Here is a 26,120-nt window from a genome sequence, read left to right on the forward strand (position 1 = left end):
GCTCTATTCCCCTTTGTCTGGGCAGTGCTCTGTGCTGTTTATCCTCGGTTTCGGACTCCCCACCACTGGTTTATTTAGGGCATTGTGAGGCACTCTGGTGGGGCTGGACCCAGTCATCCCAATCCAGCGAGACCCATGTGTCACCAAGCCCATCTGACCCACCTTCTCCTGGTCTTGGGTGGGGGCAGGTGTGCATTTCTGCTAGACGCACGGGGGCAACCTCCTGACTCACCCCCTGGCCCTCTGGCTGTTTCAAGGGCCAACAGGATCACAGCTTCCTGCCATCCTCTCCTGCGAGGTTGTACGGATCCTCTCCCAGTCTCCATACCCCGGGGGGGGCTTTCCCACCTGATCTTCAGGGACTGAGTCTCGAGGGGGGGCATCCTCAGGAGTGGGGGTCTCACAGCTGTGGTGCTGAAAATTCCCGTGTGCGCCACATTGGGGGGCTTTCTTCTCAGGCCCAGCTCACCCATCCACCATACCCCCACACTTTCTACCCTCACCTACCCATTCTACCACACCCTCTGTTGCCCCATACACTGTTCCCCATCCTCTATATTCCCATGTACCCACTACATCCCCACTATCTTTCTTCCCACCTATCCATCTTACCTGCACCCACTGTGGCCCACACACTGTGTTCCTATCCACCCTACCTCCTTCATCTTTACCTCTATCTATCCCATCACCCTGTCTGTACTATGTGTACATCCACTGTCTGTATGCACACTAAGGGCCTCATTAGGACCCTGGCGGAGAGGGTATTACGCCAGCGTAGTGCATGGCGTACCTCTCCGCCATACTACGAGTTCCCGTAGCGCCATGGAGGTTTTCTCCGCCTGGTTTTACCAGCCGGAGAAAACCATGGCGCTACGGGACCTCGTTGTTAATTACGCCACCGTATTTTACGGTGGCGTAATTAACTCCTTCCCCACTCCCATTATACCCTATGGGGCGAAAATGGGAATGGGGAAGGGCAGAATGGGGATTGGGGATTTACCGCTCCGCCGAGGTCGGAATGGGGCGGTAAATCCGCCAACCCCCATGGCGCTATCGGCGGCTTTCCGCCATGCTTCGCGGTGCATTTAGCACCGCGAAGTCCGCCTGGGTCGTAATGAGGCCCTAACTCTATTTCTACCCCGTCTTCCTCCACCAGGTTTATACAACACCACCCAATTTACACCCTCTCTACCTAAACCTAATCTGAAAATGTGTGTGTTTTAAACATAGTTGTTCTGCTTCAGTGTATGTTACCCTATTTTTATCTATGAGAGAAAATAGATTGCATTATTTGTTCTTTGTTGTAGTTTTGCTAAATAACTTGATTGATTAATTCTTTTTTTTCCTTTACGTCAATGTACATGTAATAGTGATGTGTATTCATTTACACATGTTAATGATTTTGGATTGATACAGTGACTTAATTTTGACACTTTGCTGCTTATAAACATGTAGGCTTTTACAACCTGGATATCTGTAGCACAGGAAAGGAATTCCTGACAAATGTAGACTTTCTGCATATGTATTTTATTCATTCTTTGTATCCCTGTGCAGGCATTCTACCCTCAATCTTTGTACCCCATTGATCCACCTTATCCCCACCATTTGTTTTTGTCTATATGCCACCCACTCAACATTTCCTATTGAAAGTACTGTCAGAGAAAATATAAAAGTAAAGACAGGTACTACACTCAGTGCAGATTTAGCTTTTCGAAGCCTGTAACACCAGTTGGTCGAGCAAATAGTCTAATGTCATCTGTTTGACACCATGTTACTGGTAAGTCCCCCAGGAGTACGTACCATTAAAATAGATAAGGAATACCAATTCATTAATGATTACAAACCTGTCATAGCTCAGCTTTGGAATGCAAATACTGATTTACTGTACTTTACAGATGATACAACAGATGTTGTTCATGTTACAACATGCATGACAAAAGCTGAAAAGAGCAATGATGCTGAAGTATGGGCAGACTTTGTCAGAAACATCTCAGCTTTGGTCTCAAGATGCTCTCATAGAGAGTGTAGAAGCTACGAAGCTACAGATTGGCTAACTAAGCCTCTCAAAAATGGCTGCCAGCAATCCCACTTTGCCTCTATGATGCTCTCATAGAGAGTGTAGAAGCTACGAAGCCACAGATTGGCTAACTAAGCCTCTCAAAAATGGCCACCTGAAATCCCACTTTGCCTTCATTGTTGTGAACTTCACTATCAGGTCCCATCACCTATCTCCATTGGTTGCCAGCCTTTACCATCCAATAGTGAGCCGGCAGGCTCGAGTCGGCATACACACGAAGGCACTCACATCAAGGCACCTACCTGTCATGAGCCTATCTGGAGCCGGATGGGCTGTGGGCCAGTTATTACCTTACCTTAACCATCATCGCCGCCTCATCCCGCGGCCGCACGCTTGTGGACAATCGGTAAGACCTCGCCTCACATCTATTCTGACTCTCTCTTGCCCTCCGAACGCTCTTGTCACATGGTCCCCGCGGGCTTTGATGCAACGTCTCCCCTCCTAGACACGATCTACGCCTTGGCCTAACACGGTGTGACTCTGTAATGTGCCCGTGATTTGACTGCTGCCCTATTTTCCTTTGTAATGCCGTCTCACGGAGCTTAACCTGCAGTCAAATGCACGCGTTATCTAATGCCCTGCACATGTATGCGTGTTCTGTTCATTACGAAACCCCTGCTACTAAACTTTCTCTCGCTACTTGCACATGACTCTCTATGCCGTGTGATGTATGATATCAATACCGCTATAGTGCAATGTGTGGCCTTACATCCTAACCCCTCTGTACAATGCCCTATACACCACTCCTAGCGTTCTACAAATGCTGTTCCAAAATGTTCTTGCATCTGCTGTAATTACTGATTAGGCGTTTATGCCAATATGATTCTGCTGCCTGTAATGTTACTTAGCAATGAGTGCTAACCCAGCCTGATTACTAGCCTGCATTATAGACTACTGCGCCCATGTTTACCCTAACCCTCTGTGAACAAGTTGTTAAATCTAGCCCACTGTGCCTTTGCTCAACTTAGCCTACTGTGAATATATTGAATCTAGCCTACTGTGACTATATTACATCTAGCCTACTCTGCCCATGTTGGATTCTAGCCTAGTGTCTAGCCTACTGTACCTATGCTTAACACAGCCTACTGTGAATATATTGAGTCTAGCCTACTGTGAATATATTGAATCTAGCCTACTGTGACTTTATTGCATCTAGCCTACTCTGCCCATGTTGCTGATTCTAGTCTAGTGTCTAGCCTACTGTGCCTATGCTCAACTTAGCCTACTGTGAATATACTGAATGTAGCCTACTCTGCACATGCTAAACTCAGCCCAGATGAATCATTGTGCCGAATCTGAACATAGACTATCGTAGCCTACCATATATACTCTAATCTAACCTGACCTAGCTTACGCCAACTAGGCTTTAGCTTTAGCCCACCTGAACTAATCTACTGTAGCCAGTACTAACTGCCGCACAATGTATGTCAGCAAAACCCTGCTGCTATCTGTAAATTTGCTGTTTATACAAATGATCTCAACAAACATGGATCAAATTAAATATGTACTTTGTATTACACTGAACAGAAATACTAGGCTTCGAGCTAGACTCTCTTCCCTCTACGAACCTAAAATGACTAGCAACATCCGCTTAAACCACCGTACCGACCCTAAACATACCACTCTGGATATGGCACAAGCCCATATGCAAACTACTTCAGTTGCCAAAATGAAAGAACACATACCAGCCACCGAAATAACCGATATTCTAACATCTGACAACCTCGACCTCCCAGAAACCAGGCTGAATGAGGCAGCAGGCCACATTAGCGATTCTAGAAGATTATCAACTTTTAGGAATGGACAGACCTAATTCCACAGGGTGCGGTTTAGCTATCATTGCTAAAGCTAACCTGGACTTAAGACTACCCACACTACCCCCACTAAAATCTTGCAAGATACTCTTGGCAAAACTGCCTATATCCCCATGCCGCACTCTAACCATCTACCTTATATACAGGCCACCAGGACCCATAGGCTCATTTGAAGAGGACATATCTAGCCTCTTAGCTAACAATATAAAAGACTCAGATAATTATCCTAGGTGACCTCAACCTAGGATTCAACGATCTGGATGACAAACAAGCTCAAGCGATAGCTACCATGCTTGCTGAGCATGGCCTCATCCAAAAAGTCCTCGCCCTTACCCATAATAAAGGCAGAACCCTAGACTGGGAAGCCACCCTAAACGGCACAACAACAATAACTAAAATTACACCCCAACCTTGGACTCACCATTATCTAATTGATTTCAGTTTAACACTTAATAAACAAACAAACAAAGAAATAATTCTGGCACCGTCTCTTCCCACTAGATCGAAGAAAAACATCACACCAGACAACATCCTACTTCTCTTCCTGCTATTAATTCCTTGCCAAGCAATACCGATCCAGATACGCTGCTGGACTCCTATAATGACACTATGGCTAAGGTCCTAGATACCATTGCCCCACTTAAGGTACGTAAGAGTAAACAACAGACTCACCTTAACACCTGATTCACACCGCACCTTAAAGAACTTAGACTGTAAAAAGAAAGCTAGAAACCACATGGCAACATTCCCCAACGGAAGAAAATAAACTAAAACTTTGTGCCAATAATTACAAGAAAGAAATTATCCAAACAAAAAAGAAGTCTACAATGAAAGAATCTCCAAAGCATGTTCCAATACCAAGGAATTATTTGTGATCCTACGACAATTAGAATCACCCATACCTCCACCGGACAACGTACCTTGAGACAAGAAATGGTGCACTACCATCCAAAATGGCCTAGCAGATAAAATAAAAACATTGCAAACTAAAATTGCAGTGAAAAAATCCTCTCTCCCCTTTGTTAAAACATCTAATACTACCACTCCTAATGACAAGCCTGACTTAGCGCCATTTAAATTCTCCAAAGTCTCCATTCAGGAAACTGAAAAAATCATTGCTTCCCTAAAACCGTCAAACTGTAAAGGTGACAGCTGCCCAGTCCAAATAATTAAGGATGGGGCCAGAGATTTAGCCCCCTTTATCTCTAAACTCATTAATGCCTCCTTCTCATCCAATACTGTCCCAAGTAGCCTAAAAGAATCTTGGGTTCTACCCCTTCTCAAAAAACAAACTTTAGACCCCTCCATCCCAACTAACTACAGGCCTATCACAACGGTCCCATTGCTCCTTAAAATAATAGAGTGACCTATCTACAAATTCAGAAGTACCTTGAGACCAACCAACTTCTAGGCTCCCGCCAATCAGGCTTCAGACCTCAGCACGGCACAGAGACAGCACTAATAGACCTTAAAGCTCAAATTGACGAGCTCAACGACAAAGGAAACACAACTATGGTACTCCTTGATCTGTCAGCAGCATTCGGCTTGGTGGACCATGCAGTGTTATGCAAACACCTAGCATCGGCTGCCCACCTTTCGAGTGAAGCTATAGCCTGAGTCCGGTCTTTTCTAGATAACAGAAGCATGCAAGTCCTCTCCACCTCAGCATCAGCAGACCCTATTCAAACAACATGTGGCGTCCGTCAAGGCTCATGTGTCTCACCAACCATGTATGATATCTTTACTAAGCCTTTATGGGACAAATTGGACAGACTGGGTGTCACCTACACTAATTACACAGACGACACCCAGATCCTCATTCCCCTTTTGGGCAATTTGACCTCAGATACAGCCTTAGTAAATGAAATATACATCCTCATTCAGGCATGGATGGCAACCCATGGTCTCTGCCTGAACGACGATAAAACGGGGATCTTGATTCTTGGCTCGGCCAGTAACCTAAAAAAACTTGACACTAACTACAGTGCCTTCAATATTGATGGCACCATAATTTCAGTTGCAAAAGAAGTGAAGACAATGGGCTTCTATCTGTACTCCAAGCTAACTCTAAAAAAAACAGGTAAACTCCTTGGCCTCATCTACGGCTTACACTGGCAAACTCATCAGAGCATGTAGACCCTTCCTCTCTCTAGCAAGCTGCATTATTTTAGCTAATGCCCTCATCTTATCAAAACGGAACTATTGCAATGCACTGTACTTAGGAGCCAATAAATACATTATTAACAAACTATAAACTTTAAATAATGTGCTAGGAAACAGCCCTAAACCTCCCCACCAGAGAGCACATATCTAATGCTAGGAGAAACCATCACTGGTTGACAATTAGCGATATGATCCTCTTCAAAAATGTGTCATTAACCTTCAAATGTCGCAACAATGCAGCCCCTCCATGCCTGAAGGAAAGAATAATTAGAAAAACCTCTGTACGACCCACTAGGTCATCCAATTCCTACTGCCTCCAAATACCTAGATTCAGACTTAAAAAAAACAGGAGGCAACAGCTTCTCAGTAAAAGCATCCCAGCAATGGAATGTGCTACCAGTTGAGCTCAGAAGGGATCAGTTTTATTACAGTTTCAGACGCAATACCCGCACCTGGTTACGCCTTAACGACGCCTAGACCAATGACTGCAGTTCTATGTTTACGTGTATGCTTCCTACCTACACCTGCCGACATTTGTAACTAAGCCTCCAAGTATTCTCTGTATCTGTCTATTCTTGTAACTAAGCTTTAAGTATTCTTGTGATGTTGTGCACCCAGCTACCTAAGCGTTTGGTGCCCCCTACAAATAAACAAACAAATTAGTTTGCCTCATTATGGATGTAGCATTAATTTACTATGGTACAGTCTTGGCCCAGCTACTCCAAGAAATCGGGTACTGAAGCCTTTGAGTGAATTTCAGGAGTTAACAGAAAGAGTACCCATAGATCCAAGATTCTCAAAATCAACTTGATTGATACCTATTATCCAAATAGGTCTGCAGAGTTGGAGGATGTTTGTTTGTATAAAGTAGCAGAACACTACTCATATCGAAATATTGAAGCAAACAATGACTTGTTAGAGTAGTTGATGTGCTGGTTGTCTAGTGAGACGTGAAAAGCCAAGTCTCATCAACCACATGAAAATGTCTTGCGAGACTGCAGAGAAAAAGGAATGATTTTATTTTTGGCTTTCAGAGAGTGATTTGCTTGGAAGTTTTGAAACATTTGAACAATCCTTTCTTGCACAAAAAAAAGAATTAATGACATATTCAAAATGTGAACAGTACTTAGAGTTTATGGAAAAGGAAATACATCAAGAAGTACTTTGGCAGCAGAATTGGCAAAAGAGACTCCTGAGGGCACTCAAGATTCTGCACAAGGAAGTCAAAATGTTTTAGGCAAAAAGATTATTCAAACTGATGTTGAGCTCGCCATGGAAGAAGTAGAAAGTGCAATGCAACAGACTAAAGTTGCAGGTGCAAATTATGATATATTAGTGAGTGAACATAATATAGAATAGAAGGAACTGTATTGTAAATTCAAAGATAGGTTTTTACATGGTTTACACCATGACAGACCTCTATTGATGTATGTTAGTGGACACGTGGGAACTGGAAAATCTTTTTAAAATCATGCATTGAGAGCAATGATACAAAATGGAACCGATTGCACTCTGTAATGTATTGTAACTACTCCAACAGGTTTAGCAGCATTCTGCATATGGGATATTACATTGTTTGTTGATTCTACCAGTGGAGCATGACAATACACTTGAGTATCGAGAACTTGTATCACATGCAGCACAAGAAGTAGGTCAAGTTCTAAGCAAATGAAATACCTTCATTGTAGATGAAGTAAGCATGGTGTCTAACCTCATGCTAGCTTTCATTCAATTGCAAATACAAGGGGTCTTCAAGACCGACTATGATGTTTTGTTTGGAGGTAAACATATCCTTGTTTTTAGAGATTTTTTACAATTAACTCCTATGAAATGTCAACACATCTTTAAGATGCTACAATCTAATGATAGTAAATAAAAAACCTATAGGTGTCATGGCCACTGGACAGGAACCCCAGTTCACATCCCCTAAAAGGTCCAGTTGGACCCAGTCCTGGCGACTTTGGCGTCAGGCTCATAAGAAAGTGTACTCGGCACACTTTTTCCCTTGGACTTGTGTCATAGCATCTCACATCAGTCAAAACCATTGTGTGGAAGCATCTTACCTGTCGTCCAGCGAAACCATCGCGGAGAAGCATCGCCAACCAAACCATAGCGGAGGCGCTACTTACCCATTTTCTCCATCAGAACCAGCTGAATCATCGCTGAAGCGTCTCTTACCTGCTCACAGTGAACCCATCCGCGATCGTCCAGGGTGCACTTACCTTGCTCATGGAATACAACCACCGACTGCACACCTTGTCTGAAGTTCTACACGGCCAGCTTCGTCGCGGTCGCAGGCATCCTTCAACGGCCGCCAGCTCCACGCACTGCAAGACTTCTCCAAACACCGCCAGACTACACCTGCAGGAGGAAAGTACAAATAAGGTTAGCAACCTAATAGAGACATTCGCAAAGGTCACATGCCATTGCATCTAGCGCTTACCTTGGGATTCCAACTGGTCATCTTCTTGGGAACACTTCGAAGTCCTCCACCGGCGCAACAGCTCCGCTGGGCTGCCATCACCTATAAGGGAGAAAGAGACACTATTAAGAGTACAAACTTAAATCATGTGACAAGACATTAATACTTATATGAACAATAATCATCATAAAGACTCCTACCTTCAAAGTGGTTCGGTCACAGCCGGGCTGGTCCACCACATCTATGGACCAGTGACGCAACTGGGTCTTCTTGAAGCGCCCCTGCTAATGAGAAGCAGGACGGAGAGCTTGACCTAACTATATATCAGGTGAGCCTATATGGTTAAACGCTTACTTACCTCAGTTTGGCACGAAAGGTCAGAGGGGAGTCACAATACCTCCACACCCTCCTCATTGCCTCTCGTGTTCCCGCAGGGGCAGTACCAGCATCCAGAACAGCATACTTGGCAGCAGCTGGGGGTGAGAACCGATTCCAGGGAGCCGAATCCAGGGAGGGCTCCAACCGTGCCTCAACATCCCCAAAGAGACCAGGTGAGCGTAACAATAGGTTGCATTGGTAATTTCAACCTTTGGAATTTTTTGAATTCCAGGAACTTACCAATAATATGAGGCAATCTGCAGACTTAGAGTATGAATAAATGCTTGATAATATTTGTATAGGTATCCTTGAGGAGAATATGAAAACAGTCTTAAAAGGGAGACTGATTTTTAACATGTTTCATGCAGATTGCACTGCACCTGATGTCGTGTTGACTCATCAAGAAAATAACATGTCTTGTGTTGCTTTGATGTGCACAAGTGTGACAAGTTCAGCACTACAATGTTGCTCTCTGAGAAGCAAGACATTGTAGGGATATAATTGTGCTGTGTTTTAAATGGCGACCCTATACATTTAGAGTTAGATAAAAGAGCAAATGCATGATTAATTCAATTATACAGTTCAATTTCTAAAACAGCAGGTCTAGAATTGGTTTTAAAACTGTGCATCAATGCATGAGTAATGTTAAAGAGGAGCTTGAATGTAGATATTGATCAAGTCAATGGAGCAATGGGAAGAGTGGATGCATTTCTCATTTTTCCTCACAGTACACATATTGAACATATTCAGGTAAAGGTTGATCACGTAGAGGAACCTCATGTGATTTCTCGGACCTCTGCACACTTTATGCTTTTTAAGGATACCTTTGGGGAAAGAGCAAAATTCTGCATATGCAATTACTATTCATAAATCACAACAGTTGACTTTAGAAGCAGCACCGATTGACATTGGTCATACAGTGTTCAAAGAAGGAATGTTATATGTAGCACTGTCATGTGTAAAACATATTGAAGGTTATTTTTAATAACTTTGATGAATCGATATTGACAGCTGACATTTCCTGCATTTAATAATATAATAGTTTAAGTGTACTGAATGCTCCTCACCTTGAACTTATACCTCTTCCTGCTAAGCAAGAAAACATTTGCAAACAGTAAACCTACATTCAAAGAAAGTACTTCCTCTTAAGTCTGCAAAACAAGAGAATCTAGCAGTGTTAGAAAGTCAAACAAATATGATATACTCCCATTGTAGATTTAGTAATCAATCAGGAGTTGAATGCTATTCAAATGCAGCTTTGTACAGGCTGTTTCAAATGACACCACTGATGCAAGAAATAGCTTCAACATTAGAGAAACAACCATGTGTCTAAGTTGCAATTCATAAAGTATCTCTTTATGATAGACCACACAACACATATTCGGCAATGTCAATCTGAAATATAGTACCTGTTAGAAGTGGAAGAGAACATTTCTCTCATAATACACAGGAAGATGGTCAAGACTTTGTCATGAATATTTTTGAGGTGCTAGTTTGTGTAGATAGATATGTAGGAATGTCTTACGAGTGAAACCATGAGTGTCCACAATGTTACAAAGAGCACATTACTTGAGATGTTACAGAAAGGTTTTTACACCTTCCTGTCCCTGATCAGGAAAGAGAGATTTAGTTTTTATCTTGTAACAAAAGCTTTTCATGATATGCAATGCAGTGACTGTGTTTGTAATTTACAGTCAGCACTGCAATATCTAATTTTTAATAAGTACATTTTAATAATGATTCAGAGATATAGTATAGATGGTAGGAACATTAGCAGGTTGGTTATGAATTTTGTAAACAGTCAGGTTATCATTTGCAACACAAAATTTAAAACACGCGCAATTATGTTTCATGAGGGAGCATCCATTTGCTATGGTCACTTCATAACATGGGTGCGTACAGAAGTAGATTGGCTTGTCTGCAATGCCGCTATAGTTACACACCAAGCTAGATTGCCAAAAGGTTTAAAGAATGCTTACTTAATGTTGCTAGAACCAAAGTTATAACATGTGTTTCATATTCTTTGTGAATATAAGCATGCAAAATTGATGTTTGGTAATAAGTCTTTTATGTGAACTAAAGGATAGTAATTTACTAGGTTGAAATATAAAATCACTGCACAACAAATGTATATATTAGATTGTTAAGAGAATATACATTCCAAAAAAACAGCAGTTTTCAATCTTCTACTTCTGTTTTATTGTATAAAACACTGTATATTTTAATATGTACAATTGTTCCCTATAACTACTGGGTTATATATGTCTTTCCAAGTAGATTATTTTTAGTTCTAGTGAGTACAGATAATGATAACTGTTTACATCAAAAACAAGTAAACAGTAGGAGATACAACAAAAAAATGAAAAGTACAGAGTTTAAAAAAAAAATTAGTTCTCATCACTACTAGAATTCTATGGGGAAATGTGGATGTATTGTCATTTACTTCGTATGTGTGTAGGATGCATACCAATTGTACAAGAAATATTGTAATTAAATCCAAAAGGAAATAAATCTTCTTTTAGTACTAGTTGTGGATACTCTGAAGTACTGTTCTGACTTGAGTGTCGTGTAGACCGATGAGACCTCCGTCCCCAAGTGACGCACAGGGGAACGAAATAGAAACCCGCTGTGCGACCCTTGAGGCCACAGGTGAGAGATGTCTTCCCAGATCCACGGAGCCTCTGGAACACCGATGCTGCTGTCAAGAAGGAATGAGGTTAAGCACCAGGCAATCACAATACAGGCAGGTAAACAAAATAATCTAAAGTGTCTTACCTATCTGGTGTAAGGGAGACCCAGGTAACCTAGTAGGGAGGTTCGAGGCTCAAAAAGATGCAGCGGTCCCTGGAGTGGTAGAACCGCAGGTAAGCGTGGATACCGGTAGGCCACCTGTAAGAAAGGGCTTGACTTGGGCGTAGAAGTACAGCAAGATATTCAGGGATGATCCAAAGACAAGTCGATATGCAGTCCAAAAATCCGGCAACAGGTAAACAGTTCCGAGCAAAGGTACAAAGGGGTGTCCAAGAGAGTCCAAGATAGAGTTCCGTGGTCGAGGTAGCAAGGAGCAAGTATAAACGCCAAACAGGGTCCGAAGCCAGCTGAGAAGCAATGATCGTCCTGCCTCTCAGTTCTTTATACTGTGTGTCCCTGGGTCATGTGACGTCTACCAAGATCACGTGCGGAACGCCACACTGTATCACGTGACCGACGTGATGACGTATCGCCGTCCCTTCTGCGATACATCCTCCAAGGCAGTTGCCAATGCAGGAAAGGCTGTAAGCGAGCCCGTACACCAAAGAAGGAACAGTGTTTTCGGTTCTGTGGGTTCACCGAATCCCTTGAGCCTCGAAGCTGGGGTGGAGGTGTATGGGGAAGGTGAGCAGTGTTCTGATGTGCTAAGGATCGCCTAACATAGCCCCTCCCCAACGGCCCACGACCCCGTGGGCAGGATGGATGGTCTAAATGGAAACGGGCTACCAAGCGAGGGGCATTCAGGTCAGAGGCGGAAACCCATGAATGCTCCTCCGGGCCGTAACCCTTCCAATCTACCAGGTACTGGATCCCTCCCCTAAACCACCTGGAGCCCAAAATGGCCGACACCTCGAAAACATCAGGAGAGGACAAGGATACCGGCGCAACAGGGGTACGAAGACGGACAGAGTCGGGACAAGGTTTGAGGAGGGAGACATGAAACACAGGATGGATGCGCCAAGAGCTGGGAAGCACTAGACGGAAAGCCACCGGATTGATAACCTTCGAAATCACATAGGGACCGACAAAGCGAGGTAGCAATTTCCGGCAACCCACTAGGCGAAGATGACGGGAAGACAACCAGACCCTGGAACCCACCACCAGAGGGGGAGCAGCCCGGCGCTTGCCATCCACACGGGCCTTCATAGCAGCCTTTGCTTCAGTGAGATGAACCACTGTACTAGCGTGTAAGGCAGAAAGATCCCTAAGACATGTCGTGGCCGCAGGGTTCGCAGAATCAGAAGCATCAGGGACCGGCAAGACCTTGGGATGTTGGCCATAGAGGGCGTAAAAGGGAGAATAACCAGTGGCTGAATGAGCCGCATTATTATATGCGAACTCCGCAAGCCGCAAAGCGGCCAACCAAGAGGTCTGGTGTTGCAACATAAGGCAACGAAGGTATTGTTCCATAGATTGGTTCGTCCTTTCGGTCTGTCCATCGGTCTCAGGATGGTAGGCCGAAGAATACCTGGTATCAATGCCCAATAGCTTCGTCAGGGATCTCCAGAACCGGGAGGTGAACTGTGACCCTCGGTCAGATATAATGACCGAAGGAAGGCCGAATAGCATGAACACATGTTCAAAAAACAAATCCGCTAATACAGGAGCCGAAGGGATACCTTTGCATGGAACAAAACGGGCCATTTTAGTGAACGTGTCCACCACCACCCAGATGGAGTCGAAGCCCTTCGACTTGGGGAGATCAGTAACGAAATCCATCGTCAACGTATGCCAGGGCCTGGGAGGTACCGAAAGCGGAAGCAACAACCCAATTGGTCGACCCCTTTGATGTTTAGCCTGAGCACATACTGCGCATGATCTAACGTAACATTCTACATCGCGCTTCATAGAAGGCCACCAACACCAACGCTTGAGAAGATCTAAAGTGCGCTCTTGTCCGGGGTGAGCGTTAAAGGGAGCGTCATGAGACCACTCAAGGGCCAGATTACGTGTGTCAGGTGTGGGAAGGAACAGGCGTTCATGTACGAACGGTAATCCATCAGAGAACACTGGGTCCCATTCTCGCAACTGGTCAGAATGATCGCTAGCCCAGGATCGAACCGAGTCTATCAGTGACAATGAGGGAGTACAGAGACAAATCACATGAGTCTTTCCGAGAACAGTGTCGGGGTATGTAGGCAATTGGACCCCCCCCGGGGAACGTGACAAGGCGTCCGCCTTCCCATGTGCCGTTCCAGGACGGTGCATAATACGGAAGTCAAAGGAGGAAAAGAAAAGATGCCATCGGACCTGCCTGCTATTAATGCATTTCAGAGAGGCCAAATCCTGTAGATTCCGATGATCGGAGTATACTGTGATAGGATATTTAGCCCCCAAAAGATGATGACGCCAAACACGGAAAGCGTCCTTGACAGCCAAGAGTTCTTTTTCCGTAACGGTATAATGAGACTCAGTACTGGAAAACTTACGGGAGTGGTATGCCACTGGATGTAATTTGCCTGTATTAGGACATGTTTGTGACAGTACCGCCCCGAGGGCAAAGGAAGAGGCATCTGCCTCGACTATGAACGGAAGATCCGGATTGGGGTGTTGGAGTACCGGTGCGGTAGTAAAGGCGGTTTTCAAAGTCTCAAAAGCCTCCTGCTGTTCTCTCTGTCACTGATATGGTACCCGAGGACTAGTCAGGGCCGTGAGTGGGGCTACAATCGTGGAAAAGGAAGATATGAAACGCCTATAGAAGTTGGCGAATCCTAAAAAGGCCTGCAAGGACTTGAGTGTTTGAGGTACTGGCCAATCTAAGACTGCTTTGACCTTAGACTCGTTCATGGATAACGCCCCAGGGGTGATGTGGAAACCCAAAAACTCAACAGAGGTCTTATGGAACTGACATTTCTCAGGTTTGGCAAATAAAGAATGTTTGCTTAAACGGGTTAATACTTCTCGGACGTGTTTTACATGGTCATCCAGATCACGAGAGAAGATCAGGATGTCGTCCAAATACACAACCATGTACACATCCAGAATATCCCTGAAAATGTCATTCATGAATCGTTGGAACGTGGCCGGGGCGTTACATAAGCCAAAGGGCATGACAAGATATTCGTACAAGCCGTAACGAGTACAGAAAGCGGTTTTCCACTCGTCTCCCTCGCGAACGCGTACCAAATTGTATGCGCCGCGTAGATCGAGTTTGGTAAAAACGGAAGCATGTGTTAAATGATCTAAGAGTGGAGTGATTAGCAGGATGGGATATCTATCCTTCTTGGTGATCGCGTTAAGACGCCGATAATCCACACAAGGACGTAAATCCCCCTCCTTCTTGGGTACAAAGAAGATAGGACTTGCCGCTGGTGAAGTGGAGGGGCGGATGTGTCCTAAACGCAGGGCGTTCTGTACATATTCTTTTAACACCAGTTCCTCCGAAGGAGACAAAGAGTAGATCCTGCCCGAAGGAACAGCGGAATCAGGAAGCAATTCGATTGGGCAGTCATAAGTTCTATGTGGAGGAAGTACCTCAGACGAGCCACGATCGAATACTGATTCGAAAGCCCGATATTCTGGCGGAATCCCAGACACCAACCCCCCAACAGTATGGGACTGTATGACTTCCGGATCGTCAACTGTCAGTGTGAGTTGTGCTAAGGCTCCCAAGACCCGAGAGGGTGTGTCAGGGGCTTGAGGGATCGGGAGACAATAAGTTTGACAAATATCGGACTCAAAGAGTACAGTGCCTGCTTGCCAATTGATCAGTGGATTATGTTCATGTAACCAGGGAATCCCTAGTATGATACCGAATTGAGGTGCGGTGATCAAATCAAAACACAAGGTTTCTGTGTGTATGTCTTGTATGTTCAACAAGAGGGGTGCAGTTTGGTGTCTAACAGGACCAGAAACCAATGCGGAGCCGTCTACGGCTTGGACATGTTCCGGTCGTGTTTTTACCACTAAGGGTAGATTGAGGGAATGGGCCAAATCAATATCTATGTAATTACCAGTGGCACCGGAATCTATAATGATATTGACTGAATGTAGAAGGCCAGTAGAGGGACATAGAGTGGCCTTTACGGAGATGGGTTGAACACGAGCAAAGGCAAGAGGGGTTCCCGGAGAAGATGATGGGACACTCGACCTGGTCTCCGGTTCTAAGGTCGAGCCATCCGAAAAACCTGACTCTTCTTGGGACGTCGAGGACACTCTTTCACGAAATGTCCAGTGGTGCCACAGTAAAAGCACGCATTGTCTACCCTTCTTCGTTCCCTCTCAGATGTTGTAATAGGACTGCGTACCCCTCCCACTTGCATAGGTTCTTCAGTACCGGAAGTGGGAGTATTAACAAGAGTATGAGAGGAGGAGGCCCCCAATTCAGCTCTACGCTCCGATCGGCGTGCATCTACCTGCAGGACGAGATCAACCAATTCCTGATACTGAGTAGGCATAGAAGGGATCACTGCTAAAGCGTCTTTCATGGTGTTACTCAACCCCCTATAAAAGACCACCGCCCGCTTGTTTTCTGGCCATGATGTTTCCGCAACTAGCTGATTGAAACGGGTGATGTAATCTATCAGGGTTCTTTTGCCCTGAGTCAATTCCAACAACTCCAAATCCCTAGACTGTGCCTTGTGTCGAGTATCGAATACTCGGGACATCTCTAGGACCAACAAATCAAAGTCATATAGAACCGGGCTGTTGTTTTCTAACAGGGGATTAGCCCAAGTGGCAGCTGTTCCAGCTAAATGGGAAAGGGCGAAGGCGGCCTTAGCAGTGGACGTGGGAAAAGCCAAAGGCCTGCATAAAAAATGTAACTTGCACTGGTTAACAAAGGTTCTGAAGTTCTTGGGATCACCCTGGTATCGTTCAGGGGCAGCCAGGGGGGAAGGAGTTGGGAGGATTATTGGAGCCGGGACTGGGGGTGTAGTGGAGGAGCTGCCATCTCCAAACTCCGGGTCTGCAGGAAGGGAATGCTGAACGCTCTGTATGGTATCCAACCTTTGATGGATCACTGTGTTCGCGGCGGCCATATCTGCCCTTAATATTGTAATTGCCTGAACTAGAGCAGTTATGGGTTCGTCCGTGGATCCCTGCATCGTCTAACACGACTATACGGCTTCTCAGTCTGTTCTGACTTGAGTGTCGTGTAGACCGATGAGACCTCCGTCCCCAAGTGACGCACAGGGGAACGAAATAGAAACCCGCTGTGCGACCCTTGAGGCCACAGGTGAGAGATGTCTTCCCAGATCCACGGAGCCTCTGGAACACCGATGCTGCTGTCAAGAAGGAATGAGGTTAAGCACCAGGCAATCACAATACAGGCAGGTAAACAAAATAATCTAAAGTGTCTTACCTATCTGGTGTAAGGGAGACCCAGGTAACCTAGTAGGGAGATTCGAGGCTCAAAAAGATGCAGCGGTCCCTGGAGTGGTAGAACCGCAGGTAAGCGTGGATACCGGTAGGCCACCTGTAAGAAAGGGCTTGGCTTGGGCGTAGAAGTACAGCAAGATATTCAGGGATGATCCAAAGACAAGTCGATATGCAGTCCAAAAATCCGGCAACAGGTAAACAGTTCCGAGCAAAGGTACAAAGGGGTGTCCAAGAGAGTCCAAGATAGAGTTCCGTGGTCGAGGTAGCAAGGAGCAAGTATAAACGCCAAACAGGGTCCGAAGCCAGCTGAGAAGCAATGATCGTCCTGCCTCTCAGTTCTTTATACTGTGTGTCCCTGGGTCATGTGACGTCTACCAAGATCACGTGCGGAACGCCACACTGTATCACGTGACCGACGTGATGACGTATCGCCGTCCCTTCTGCGATACATCCTCCAAGGCAGTTGCCAATGCAGGAAAGGCTGTAAGCGAGCCCGTACACCAAAGAAGGAACGGTGTTTTCGGTTCTGTGGGTTCACCGAATCCCTTGAGCCTCGAAGCTGGGGTGGAGGTTTATGGGGAAGGTGAGCAGTGTTCTGATGTGCTAAGGATCGCCTAACAAGTACTTCTATTTCAAGTGTGGGTGTTTCTACAAAAGTCTGGGCATGTGTTCCCTGATTACACTGTGGACTGTTTTTTAAAAAAAAATGATTTTTTTAAATTATTATCGAATAGATTAAACAAAATTGTTATTAACTTATTATGTGTGCAGGTGGCCAAAAAAAAAAGCACACAGATTTGAAAAGAAGTATTTTAATGACAATTTAGAGATAATTAGAATATTTGAAAGTGAACATTTGGTTAATAGAACAAAGGGGATTCCATACTCCATGTTGGGACTCTATTGTTGTAGAAACACGTATTTGCATTTTTTTGTTAGGTCTTTTTTTAACTGAAAAATCAAGCTAACTAGAGGTTATGATGTTCACTTTAGATGGCCCTTTGACCTACCCCATTTTTGGCACACTGCATAGTTTAAACATCAGTTTGTGGTGTTCCTGAGGTATTTCAAAAATGTAGTTTACTATTTGACTCACAACTTGAGGATGGTATAATGCAGATATAATCAAGCCTCCGTACAAATAGAAGTATTAAAAAACTAGAGAATTTTTAAGAAAATGTAAGTGTGGATTAGGAAATGTCCTTATTAACTTCTTATGTTTATAGGTGGCCAAAACAAGGACACAGACAGATTTTACAAGAAGTATTGAAATTACATTTCTAAGATACTTAGGGTCTCATTACGAGTAGCGCGGTAAAATCACGGTCATTACCGGCATGGCGGAATGAGCGGGTCCGTGCTCGTATGACGCCGCTAATAGTGGGTGATTACGAGTGCGCGAACACGTGCGAACCCCCATGCCGGTAATGGCCATACCGGCATGCCACAAAAGGCCCTCCAACCCCCGATAGCGTCATTACGGGACCCGCCGATACCGCCACCGCCTATGAGGAACCCCTAAATACCGACCGTCTGAACGGGAAATGGGCCGGTGGCCATCTTTAAAAACACAATCCATTGTAATCCTCCCAAACCACCAGTTGTTTCCTGGAGAGCTCTGTGCCAATACTTCCATAATGTCCAAGGCAACCCGGAAGACCACCCCCCGGCTGCGGAAAAAGCGCTTTTCCGACGCTGAATTAAATATGCTAGCGAACACCCTTGCTGCACATGCAGATCTCATCGAATCCCAGAACCTGAAGCGTGAGGTGCAGCAACAGAAGAAGGACATCTGGCAGGAGGTAGCCCGCAAGGTGTCGGCTGTAGGAACCACCCCACATAGTGTCAAGGACTGCAGGAAGAGGTGGGATGACCTCCGCTTGAGGGTCCGTAACATCATGGCAAGCAACAAGAGCCACAGGCAGGGGTCCCCACTCTCCTGCCAAAATGACCACCTGGGAGGAGACCACAAGCACCTTCATTAATCCAGAGTCCATCGAGGGATTTGGGGAGATGGAGACGGGTGCGCCATCATCACCAGAAGGAGGTGAGTGACCTTGCAGATCCCTGTAGGGGAAACCATGATGTAGCACAAGTGAGTTGGAAGAGAGTCTAGGCTAGGCAATTCATGTCCCAACACCCACATGAACACATCCAAGTCCAGATCGCGCGCCAAACCCTGCCAGACAGAAATGCATGCTGAGTGCCAATCCCATAACCAAAACACAGCCAACACACATGGACCGTGCCCATGTAATACATCACACAAACCCCAAATCAACGGCATGCCACCTGCCATGCAGCAAATGCCAAAATGCCCCCTCAGACTACCCTGTGTGACACACCTGTAAGACATGAATGCATGATTGAATGAATAATGAACAGCACCATAATGTGCTTCTGGCATGTAACACCATCAATAATGCCCTGCATATCTTATACCCCCCTAGGCACCGATGGAGAAGATGCCAGCCAAGACACCACCGCAAGGGCATCCACGTCCCGCACACAGAAAAGGGCTACCGCCACCACCACCTCCGGGGAAGCCAAGCAGGCCACACCTTCAGCCAGTGTGCCTGACACAGCCGAGACACAGCTGACAACACCTACTGCCAGTGTGCCTGGCACACTCGAGACCCAGCAGCCCACACCCACACCAGTGGAAGGGGAGTCCCTAGTAGCACTGGCCACCACTGAAGATGACTTGGAGGAGAATGTGGACCAGGAGGTAGTCACGGAAGTGACATGTCCACCCACCCCAAGCCCCGTGTACACCCACGCCCCAAATTCAGCCCTCACCCACCTACAGCAGTGCTGATCCCTGCCTCCATGATTCGGACCTGAGCCCCTTCCTAGAGGACAGCACTGAAAATGCAGGCCCCGTGAGTGCACCACCCACCACTCCTGCTCCCACCAACACCCTCGAGTCACGTCTGGCGAGGGTGGAGGTCCGACAGGAGTCCATGTTGGAGCTCCTGCGGCAATACATAGCAGATGGCGAGGACACCAGGCGGGAAATAGCCACTGCCATAGCGAGGACCACTGCCGCTATTACCGCCAACACAGCCGCAGTGAATGCGTCGGCAGTGCTGATGAGGGACTGTCTGGGGCAATAACACAGGTACTAACATCAATCCTGCTCCACATGCAGCGGCGACGCCTTGCAGCAGGCGTGGAACCTGCCACCGACTCCTCATCAGCCACCACCCCTGCTTCCTCAGTCTCCACGAGCCCTGTGCGTTCTACCAGAAGGAGTGCAAGGCACACCGAAATGCTGCCCCCGGACAGCAAAAAGTCCAGCATGTAGTGTGGGCGGACAATGGGAGTGGGACACATGGTTGGGGGTGAATGGGAGCATTTGGTGGAGTTCATTAGGGGGTTTGGGAGTTCACTGGGGGGTTTGAGAGTTCACTGGGGGGTTGGGAGTTCACTGGGGGATTTGGGAGTTCACTGGGGGGGTTTGGGAGTTCCCTGGGGGGGGGGTTTGGAGGGGTTGTCACATTTCTGCAGTTTGATCCAATACACCCGTTGTGAGAAAAAACATAATGGCTGGACATTGGTGATTTGTGTGTATCCATTTATTGTATGACGGTGTTCAGTGCCCAAATCCCAACATTCCCTGTGTGCATGTCCACATGGACCGCTTGTGTCACTGACACATGTCTGTCAAAGTCCCTGTGGTTCAGAAGTATTCGTGAATCAGTGATTGGTGTACTGCATGGCCATCCTGTGCATCACGTACTGGCAGGGGTGCTGCTTCTCCTCCGTCTCCATCCTCATCATCCTCACCCGGTGCATGCATGTCAATGTCAGGTGGCAGTGGTACATTTCTCCGGATATACATGTTGTGCGGCATGACACAGGCCATGGTGATCTTTGCCACCTTCTCAGGCCTTTAAAGGAGTGCTCCACCAGACCTGCTTAGGCAGCGGAACCGCGCCTTCAACAGGCCAAAGATCTGCTCAATCACAACACGGGTACGGGTGTGTACCCGATTGTACTCCTCTTCAGGGCTGTTCTGTGGGTTGCGCAAAGGGGTAAGTAGCCACGGCCTCAAGGGATATCTTCCATCACCTGCAAGCAAATACAAATAGATGTGTGTCACTCTGAGCTGCCACCTTCAGGAATCAAAGTCATGGCCGCAGCTATTTGGTGTGGACATGCACATGTCCCTGTACGTATGCACGAATGTCATCTAGATGCATACTATACTGTTATGAGATGTGGTAGTCTGGATGGCGTTCAATAGATGATGCATGGTGAAATGGTGCATGCTGAGGGGGATGTACTGTGGTTGTATGACAATGTTTAGCCTCCCATTTATGCTGTGTATACTACACTGTGCATGGACACAGTAGCCACATTGGCACAGTCGCAATCCTGTTTAGTGATGCATTGCTTGACATACACATGGTGGTAAGGTTGTGCGTCTTACATGTCGTCATTGATATGCTTTAATGGTCCGATGTGTGCCAATGATGTGTCCTGTTGGGGTTTGGGGGTTCAGGTCAGGTGTCATTAGTTCTGCGTGCATTCTCCACTCACTGTCCATTTCCACCCAGGTGGGGTATGCATTACCCCCATTCCCTCCCAGGTGGGGTATGCATCGCAACACATCCCTACCCCAATGCACTGCCATGGCCCACTCACGCAACTCACCAAGCAGCCAGGCACATGGTCCAGCATGTCGCTCCATGTGACGGGGTAGCATGGAGTTGCGCAGCACCATGGCATCATGTGTTGATCCGGGAAATCGGGCGCAGCAATGTGTGATGATCTTGCTGGAGTCACATACCATCTGCACATTGATGGAGTGGTATTGCTTGCGATTGCGGTACACTGCTCTACGGCATGGGGGACAACCAATTCGACATGGGTGCAGTCCAGGGCACCAACACAATTGGGCATGCCTGCCAGTGCATGGAAGCCTACTTTGGTGTTGGCTATCTCCTGTGCAGTCCGTGGTAGGGATATGTGTGTGCTAGCGTGCTTCAGGAGGGCATCCAGCACTTGGGTCAGCATGCATGAAAATAGTGGTTGTGAAATGACATGCAGCTGGCCCACTGTGTGCTGGTAGGTGCCTGTGGCCATGAAGTGGAGCACAGACACCACCTTTAGTAGCGGGGGGATGGCAGTACGTATTTCTATGAGGCTGGCAATGTCGTTGCCTATCATGTGCACTATGGTGGTGATGGTGTCCCGGTCCAACCGGTACAGGGTGTGGATCTGCTCAGGGGTTAGATTGAATGGACTGGGTCTGATGCAAGGGATTGGCGGCTGCCTACGAGGGACTAATGGTTGCACTGGTGGTAATTGCTGGGCCTGTCTCACCCTCCTTCTCCTCCTGCATCTCCTCTGTGCTGCCTGTTGTTGCTGCTGTTGTTGTTATTGTAGTTGCTGCTGTTGCTGTAGTTGTAGCAGTATAGGCATGTTCTCCAGCGCCATGATTGCAACAGCTAGTGGTAGCATTTTGGTGTACGATGGGGTGTGGTGTGTGGGTGTACTCCTTTTATACTGGGACAGACTCCATTGAGTCCACCTGTGGTGATTGTGGACACCTGTGGCAGTTGGCTTGATTGCTGATTGCTGTTTACGGGTGGTCCACGATGCCTTTATGGCCGGCATCGTGCAGCACCTGATTACCGCCTTCGGGATGCCGGTATTTGCATGTCTACGTGAGTTGTGATATCGTCCTATTACCGGCATGCCGGTATTTGCTCCCCGAAGGGGCACGTGTACACGCACATGCCGGTATGAGGGAGCACGGTACGGGCGGTGCTGGTATTGGCGGGTTATCAGGTCGGAATGCCCCAGATCCGTTAACAATGCCACTATTACCATTCCACCTTCCTTTTTTCATTACCTCCATTCTCGTAATGAGGTCCTTAGTGTAGCTTATAGTAAGCGTGCATGTATTTAAATTTGAAATAATGGTAAAACTAGACATGAAAAAGATTTCCACTCAAAATAATTGTACAATGTTGGCATGTGTGTATATTTTGTTTGTAAAACTGATGATATAGTTAGGTTAAATGTCTCAGTTTCCTGGTTAAGGTTACATAAACTACTCTGTACATTTCATATGTTTTAAAATTAAATAAAGTTTTTACACAAATGAAAAATAGGCTTTGTGTATATAGATATTTAATTTTATGACACTCTTATTGTTTATTGTTTTGTAAATAGAATGTATTAATTCACCTTTCTAGGTGCACGAACCATTGATTGACATTGCTGCAAATGTGCAAGTGAGGAATCCATTTTTTTCTATTATATATTTGGCCGTACCCACTGTATATTGTACAACACTAACCAGTCAGTAGCCATGGCCTAAATTGTTATTTAAACTAAAAACTGATGATATAGTTAGGTTAAATGTCTCAGTTTCCTGGTTAAGGTTACATAAACTACTCTGTACATTTCATATGTTTTAAAATTAAATAAAGTTTTTACACAAATGAAAAATAGGCTTTGTGTATATAGATATTTAATTTTATGACACTCTTATTGTTTATTGTTTTGTAAATAGAATGTATTAATTCACCTTTCTAGGTGCACGAACCATTGATTGACATTGCTGCAAATGTGCAAGTGAGGAATCCATTTTTTTCTATTATATATTTGGCCGTACCCACTGTATATTGTACAACACTAACCAGTCAGTAGCCATGGCCTAAATTGTTATTTAATTAATACAAGCTTTTATTAGGTAAGTCATAAATGATGTTATGTCTGATGCCATCACAGATGTAATCAGTGGTGTCATATATGATGCAATTAGTGATGTCACCAGTTATGTCTTCAATAATTCCATCAATGGTGTGATATGTAATGTAATTAGTAATGGCACTAGTAATGGCATCAGTTATGTAATCAGTGATGTCATCAGTGATGCCATAGATGATGTTATCATATATATACATTACACGGCCCACGGTCGTGTCCGTGTAGTTATGGTTACGTTTCTAATCCCATAGGAAGAGCACTTTTTGGGTGGCTTATAACTTCACTCTCCCTGGACGAATCCTCACCAAACTTTGCAAAAAAAGTATAAGACCCACTCTGAATTTTGCAAAGTTTAGTGAGGTTTGGTGCAGGGGGGGGGCAAGGTTATAAGGGGGGTCCCAAAATGTATTTTTTTCCCATAGAGTGAATGGGAAAAAAACTTTGCTCATGCCTACAGCTCAAACCGCTGGACGGATTTGCACCAAATTTGCGGCAGGAACAGCGGCTTGGTCCCAAAAGTGGTGTAAATCTGTCCCGTAGTTTTTTTTAAAACAACCAAAAAGTAGGTCTAAAAAAATGTGTGATATCTATGTCCACTCCGCTGACAAATATTTCCTGTTCGCTCCGTGGACAGGACACCGATTGGCTAATCGGCCTGCGTCATGTCCGCGGACATACGATGTGTTCGCTGATTGGCTGGGTTGAAGCGTGAGGTGCGTCGAATTGTTTTGATGCGTCCTCCATCTTGGATCCGCTGACATCTGCAGACAGCGCGGTGACGACCAGGGGAAAAATACAACTTTGGGGAGTGTATTGGTGTGTAAGAGTGCTTGGGGAGGGTGGGGGAGTAAGAGATGGGTCAAATTATGTATTTGTTTAGGTGGCAGGTGCCCCTGATGGGTTCGCCATGTTTGCGGTCACCGTGGCTGTCCGCGGACATACAAAATGCACTTCTGACTATTTTACTTTAGTATGATATTGGTTTTGGGTTGTTAGTAAGTGTTGATTGTATTTAATATCCTGTGTAAATAGCCAATATAGCACAGTTAAAATGTTTGATATTATGGGTATGTTATGCTGCAGTGGTTGTGGCCAGGGCCTAGAGTCTTGGGTGCATGGCTGAAGGCCATAGGCCATGCACCCAAGACTCTAGGCCCTGGTCACAACCACCGCCGCAAAACACACCCATAGAATTAAACATCCATCAAATATCCACAAATCTACAGTCTGTGTACTGTTTCATTTGTATAGTTTGTATGTGAAGTTTTGGCTACGTCATGCAATTAAGATTGTAGAGTTTGGTAACAAGCACTGCAGTATCACATATCCATGGAAGTAAACATTTTGGATTGTGGTGTATGGTTAGATGTTTGCTTCAATGGTTGTGTTATGGAGCAGTATTTGTGAGTTGAATTATTATATACTTACTGTTTGATTTTTTTGTGATTGCATATATTTTTTTCATGTCTTGGGTAACTGGAGCAGACATTCTTTTTCAATTTCTTTGATACAAGAAAAGATCATGTTAGTGTAGGTAGTTCATAATGAGTTATTGCATTGCATAATAGACAGCATTATTTCGACCCTCATATTTCGTAGTTTACAAACCAGTGTACTGTGCAATTTGCTCAGTTTCTGTGTTTGTTTAATAAATCATTGGGTCTGTGGGAAAAAAATCCATGCTGGATTAAAAAAAAAAACTTTTTTGTTATGGTACAATATATTTCTTTCTTTGTTTTCAGTGTTTATTTGTTGTTTCTGGCTAATGTTCTATCTGTTGGCTTGTTGCATTTGTTTTGGGGCAGTTAGATACCTGTTGCCGTATTCTAACTGGTTATAGTTTTTATGTTTATATTTTCAAGTTACTCATCTATCTGTTGGGTTGTTGCAGATTTTTGGGGCAGTTAGATACCTGTTGGCGTATTCTAAGTGGTTATAGTTTTTATTTATATTTTCAAGTTACTCATCTATCTGTTGGGTTGTTGCAAATTCTTGGGGCAGTTAGATACCTGTTGGCATATTCTAACTATTTCTTCTTATATTTTAGTGGTATTGATTTATCTGTTTGGTTGTTGCAGAATCTTGGGGCAGTTAGATACCAGTTGGCGTATTCTAACTGTTTATAGTTTTCTAATTGAAGTTTTGTTAATGTTTATGCACAGATTAGTTATTACATTTTGGTTTTAAGAATATTAAATAAGTGTTTATAAAATTTGCTGGTAATCTCTGCTTTAGAGTAATGGTACTATCATTACATTCAAACCATCCACAATTATTTTTATATATGCAGTGTAGTGACCTGCATTGGTTGTGGCTCCTGCATGGTAGATTATACCTATTGTTGTGAAGGTTTCCTTACCAAGTGATACTTGACCATGTGTGAATCCAGTCAGCTTGCAATTGTTTTTGGTACCATTTGCATTGTAACGTAAAAGCATTAGTATTACATATTTACTATGTGTTTGTATTT

The sequence above is a fragment of the Ambystoma mexicanum genome, chromosome 12 (genome assembly GCF_040938575.1).
Source record: "Ambystoma mexicanum isolate Mex_15411 chromosome 12, UKY_AmexF1_1, whole genome shotgun sequence".
In the NCBI taxonomy this organism is placed as follows: domain Eukaryota; kingdom Metazoa; phylum Chordata; class Amphibia; order Caudata; family Ambystomatidae; genus Ambystoma; species Ambystoma mexicanum.